This window comes from Gopherus flavomarginatus, chromosome 9 (assembly GCF_025201925.1).
Source record: "Gopherus flavomarginatus isolate rGopFla2 chromosome 9, rGopFla2.mat.asm, whole genome shotgun sequence".
Classification (NCBI taxonomy): Eukaryota; Metazoa; Chordata; order Testudines; family Testudinidae; genus Gopherus; species Gopherus flavomarginatus.
Window position 1 is genome coordinate 6783416 of NC_066625.1, and position 6000 is coordinate 6789415.

The following is a 6000-nucleotide window of genomic DNA, read 5'->3' on the forward strand; positions in this document are numbered from 1 at the left end:
AAGACAATAAAATCTTTCTGTACCCTACTCTGTCTGTCTGAGAGTTGATTCAACTCAAGAACTCCCCCTACAGTATGGCTTCTGGAGCAAAGCCATCCTATACTTACTATGCTTTGCAACATTCTGTATTTATTAAAATAAACCTACATTTCAGGGCACTCAGCAGCTGCAGGCAACTCTAATAAAGCTAACTACAAAAGCAGCATTGGGAGCATAGAAAGGAGCAGCTGACAATCTACAGGGAGAATAGTGCAACATCAGAGGAAGAAGTCTAATACGGGAATAGAGACCAACAAATATTAAGACGCGCAAGGAAAACAGATATTTCTAAAACTTGAAACTGTTCAGCTCTATGTGCCTATCACCACCCGGAAGCTAAGATGCTATTAGAAGGGATCCAGAGAATATTGCTTGAGAGACTTAACTAGTTCAAACTGTTTATGCTTTTAATATATTACATAATATTTAGAAGGAAATCCTCACAATTTGGGGCATGTATTATATACTTAATAAATTGATCTGTATGTCTGACAAGTATCTTTCTACATAAAAGCAGCAAAGAGTCCTGTGGCACCTTATAGACTAACAGACGTTTTGGAGCATGAGCTTTCGTGGGTGAATACTCACTTCGTCAGATGCATCTGATGAAGTGGGTATTCACCCACGAAAGCTCATGTTCCAAAAACGTCTGTTAGTCTATAAGGTGCCACAGGACTCTTTGCTGCTTTTACAGATCCAGACTAACATGGCTACCCCTCTGATACTTTCTACATAAAAACCCTGTAAAGATGGACTACAATCAAAATTAAAATATTACTGGATCCACAACTGCAAAGCAATCTGGAAACACACAAAAATAGTTCATACCATTAAACTGTCTCTATTTACCAGGGCCCAAATCATGCAAACACGTATATACATGTTTTACTTTACATGTGAGTAAATTTGAGCACATATGAAAGTTTGCAGGATCACAGCTCAGACATGTAAGTTACTTACAGTTAAAGGGAAACCACTTAAAAGGTGCTGTTAAAAAAGTAGTTTTAGGTATTACATATACCTAAGTACTCACATCAATGTTTATGATTTTACAAAATCACATTTGCCTATGACTTGTAATAGTCTCTCATCAGTTGATGTGTGAAAAATCAGTACTAACAAGGGGAAAATAGCTAATGCTATGGGGCAAAAATTAAACTGACCATGTACACAGTGCTGCCAAATGCACAAAGTGAACAAACTGAAAAGATAGAGAATTCTTCCCTCTAATCGTTCAATTATGCTTCTCTAAGCTTGTCTATATACTGAGTTATTCAGGAATAGCTAATGCGCTTCAAAAATTCATAACCTACTTTAATTCAAATTACCATTCAAATGCAGACAAACCCTAAAGAGTTACTTGTAACACTAGTAGGGCAAAATATTTTCAGACTGAAGCCTAATTTTTTTTTAAGTTGGTGTGCTTTTTAAAAGCAAACGTTGATAAACATTTAAGCTTTGAGATATGGACAAAATACCAACATTTACATTTCTTTCATCTGTTTGTCATTCAATAAATTGATAAACAATGTTTAAAAGGAGCCCATTCACTTAGATCAGTATTGTTGAGGAGAGCAGCTCAATGGATGGGTTGTAAAAGCCACCTTTCTAATGGAATTTTTAGCTAACTTCAGAAGTTTAGTTAATCTCACAATCTCTCCATTTATCAACACTTTAGAAACATTATCTAATAAAGCCAACTGAAACCCAGAGCTCTGAATCCATTACAACTGCAATAGTAGAATACCAGAACAAAAAGAGTTGGTGCTTGCTTATTTTTCACCCACGCTGCCCTCTTTGCTAATGGGCTCAGTTTTTAAACCTGTACTTTAGGGCAGGATCAAGAAAGCTGTGATCATTGAATTCACATACTGTCTAACAAGTGTGCAGCTTGAAAATATTCTTTTTTCACAGAACAGGAAAAGTAATCTTATACCAGCAACCCAAAAATCATGAATTCTGGGAGTTTTTAAGTATACTATGCAGCACTCACTGATGCTATAGCCCAATAAAAGGACATCATCAAGGTTGGGAAGCATAAAATTAGACCTATCCATTTTGTTTTACAATAGCATGCACATTGTTCCTCTCTACTTGTACCTGTTGCATTCTTATGAGCTGGCAAGGTATCAAAATACACTAAAATCCTGCTCTTGGAAGCATTTAAGACAGCAGGATACTAGTACATTTTGATACCTTTTCTGTCCACATCAAAACAAGGCAAAGCAGAAAGACAGCATTACTGCACTCATACAAGCCAGATACACTGGATTTTCTACCAGCAGCTCGGCCAAGAGAGTAGGTGGCATTCTGTAACTATGGTTTTGGAAGGCTGAAGGGTTGCTGTTTTTTCTGTAGATTGTAACTTATCCTAAAATCTTTATTATATTTAATAAAAACCTGGCAGTGACCATTACAAATCTTAACATTTGTTTTCATTTGTCAGTATCTTTAAAACTCGCTTAAAATAATCTTTTATCTTTGCTATGTAACACCATATACACCTCTACCTCGATACAACACTGTCCTCGGGAGTCAAAAAATCTTACCGATTTATAGGTGAAACCGTGTTATATTGAACTTGCTTTGATCCACCAGAGTGTGCAGCCCTGCCCGCCCAGAGCACTACTTTACCACATTATATCCGAATTTGTGTTATATCGGGTAGTGTTATATTGAGGTAGAGGTGTAGGATATGATATTCCATATTAGTGTATGCTTCTATTTACTTTATTATATATCAGTCAGGCAAGTCACAGTCGGCAACGGTACCTACGTATAGGTGCCAACTTCATCACAATGCTTTCCTGCTGGTATGAAATCTAGCTAACCTAGGGACATTCATATTTAGGGACAGTTTAAACCTTAGTAGCTTTGAAAATGTCATTAAAATATTGATCTATACTTGAAAATTCGTCAGCCTGGTTTACCAATAGCTAAAACTTTTGATCATTCACTGGTATATGTTAGTGCTCTTCTGTATGAAAAGCCAACGCAACAAACATTTAAGATCAAAAGAAATGAGGACATCTGAGTTTGTCTGAAAATAATTTATTGCAAAATGAGTTGAAAACATAGCATATAGGAAGTAAGAGTGTAATGATAGAATTCATCCATTACAGAAAAAGGATTACAAAAGATTTACCTTTTTCTATTTTGCCCAAACTAAGCTGTAGTCTAAAAAAGGTAAAACTTGGCGTGCAAAGTTTTACATTTTACTGTGTTCTAACATCCCAATTTTCTAAGACCATGTTCTGCATATTTTACGCAGTATAGAATCATCCAAAAGAAGCTCCATATTACCATAGAAGAAAAAGATGTTTGGGCAGATAATCATTACACAAAGCTCAAACTAAAAGAATCAGAATGACTAGCATCCTGAGCCAGAAGCCCCAGTCTACACAATTCATGATGTCTGCAATATATCTGAAGAGTCAGAGCAAACAGTGATACTAAAATAAACAATGTATATCTTTGCTGAAAATACAAGAATATCAGTTTCTCAAAGAGTTGAAAAGAAAACCACAATAGTAACTAATTTTATACTTTATGTGACTAAGTGGAAAACACATAGCATACTGTTAGTGCAACCAGAAACAAATTATCAATTTATTTTTATATATATCTATATTAAAACCCACACTTCTGACCTAAGAGACTTTCATTATTGCTAATATGCAATAATCCTTTATTTAAATGACAATAATAAGATTTAACATAGTTCAAGCACAGCTAACTATGCACACTGACTACCTACAACTAATCTGCAGCAGCAAGTCCACCAAAACTGGGGGAGGAGAGGGAGGACAACACTCAACACCTTTAATACGAGTCTATCTAGAAAAATATTATACTGCTGCCACATTTGATATTATCCATACATCTACTTTGACAAACAAAATACAGTTTCCAAAACTTGTCTCCAAAACTTGAGAATTTTTTTTTTAATGGAGTAAACTGATTGAAGTTAACCCAACAAAATCAAAGTGAAACCTGTAGCCAGGTAAATTTGAAACATGAAGTTTGCTTTGTGGCATATGCAGATGGAAACAGAGGCTCCAAACTTTTTGGTATATGGTGAATCCCTTCAGGCAGTTTTTAATCAGTACCACAATATATGTTACACCACAAAGGAAAACTGTAAGAAAATAATTTCCCTGGTAATAAAGACTCTGGCTAATCCTAGAAATGCTCTTCCAAGTCTGAAATCTGTGATCACAGACTTAGCTGCCATGATGGGAACTAGTTGTTGTTACCATCCTGAGACAACAATGGCTACTGAGAACTCAAAGGGCATTCATGACATTCAAACAAACCCTATAATTACCCCCACAAACTGCAGACCTCCCTCAACACCAACACTATTCCCCTCCCCCTGCCCCACAAACACAAACCCTCCAGGCCCCGAGCTACATACAGTACATCCCAGTCACACCCTTAGGCACCACCACTGCTCTACACACACACACACACACACACACACACAAAACCAACCTCCCCCCAGAATACCCACAACCTGCCCTCTCCAAATACACACCCATACTCCCAAACTGCCCCCCGGACACACTGAGCCCCTAACCTCCCACCCAAACCTCCCCCAACCAGCCACACCACACAACCTCCTCCCTCCAAATACACCCCATAAGCCCCAGACCCCCCCAAACTGCCCCAAACACCCTATACCCCAAAAACCTCCCCCACTTCCAGACACACACCCCTACCCCCTCATCCCGACCCCCCCAAACTGCCCCCTCCCAACATGCTGTACCCCAAAACCTCCCCCACTTCCACACACCCCTACCCCCTCATCCTGCCCCCCAAACTGCCCCCTCCCAACACACTGTACCCCAAAACCTCCCCCACTTCCACACACCCCTACCCCTCATCCTGACCCCCCCAAACTGCCCCCTCCCAACACGCTACCCCAAAACTTCCCCCACTTCCACACACCCCTACCCCTTCATCCCGCCCCCCCAAACTGCCCCCTCCCAACACGCTATACCCCAAAACTTCCCCCACTTCCACACACCCCTACCCCCTCATCCCGCCCCCCAAACTGCCCCCTCCCAACACGCTATACCCCAAAAACCTCCCCCACTTCCAGACACGCACCCCTACCCCCTTATCCTGACCCCCCCAAACTGCCCCCTCCCAACACGCTACCCCAAAACTTCCCCCACTTCCACACACCCCTACCCCTCATCCTGACCCCTCCCAACACGCTGTACTCCAAAACCTCCCCCACTTCCAGATACCCCTATCCCTTCATCCCGCCCCCCCAAACTGCCCCCTCCCAACACGCTATACCCCAAAACTTCCCCCACTTCCACACACCCCTACCCCCTCATCCCGCCCCCCAAACTGCCCCCTCCCAACACGCTGTACCCCAAAACCTCCCCCTCCAGATACACCCCACACCCCCTAACCCCCAGCTCCCCCAACTGCCCCATCAAACACCCCGCGCCCCCCTTCAGAGACTCAGCCCTCAGCCCCTCCAGAGACACCCGAACCCCCTTAGCCAAGGCAGCTACGCCCCCGGCCCCCGCCCTCGTCGGGGGTCCCCTGCCAGCCCCGCTCCCATCCATCACCCCGGGGGGCGGGGAGCTGCCCCATGCCCGGGACAGCGGGGGCGCCCGGCTCCTGGCTGACCTGCTGCCGCCTGCGCCGCGGGGCTGGGAGCGGGGCGCGGGGGTCTGGCTGCCCGGCCGCCGCCGCCGCCTCTGGCTGGCTCCGACACCCACACGCACCATCCAACATGGCGGCGGCTGGGGGAGGGAGGCGGGGGGTAGAGGCTGCCGACTCCCGGGCGCGTCCCCGAGGCCGCCCTCCCCGCGGGAACGCGCGGGCGCGAGCGCGGAGAGCGAAAGGCGGAGCCGCGCGGCCAAAGAACCTTCGCCTTGGCCCCCCCCCCGGGCCCATGGGGGGAGGGGCGCTCACTGTACATGGTGGGGGAAGGGGTGG

General features: G+C 43.9%; 1 protein-coding gene across 2 annotated transcripts in view; it reads right to left on the reverse strand.

Moving 5' to 3' along the window:
- Positions 1–5795, reverse strand: part of EPN2 (epsin 2) — a 70150-nt gene extending 64355 nt beyond the window's left edge. The window contains exon 1 of one of the 2 annotated variants that reach the window (XM_050967271.1): positions 5689–5795. The gene's annotated coding sequence lies outside the window, so the exon portion shown is untranslated. The remainder of the gene's footprint in view (positions 1–5688) is intronic. The other variant, XM_050967270.1, reaches the window with a different exon arrangement.
- Positions 5796–6000: the final 205 nt, after the last annotated feature.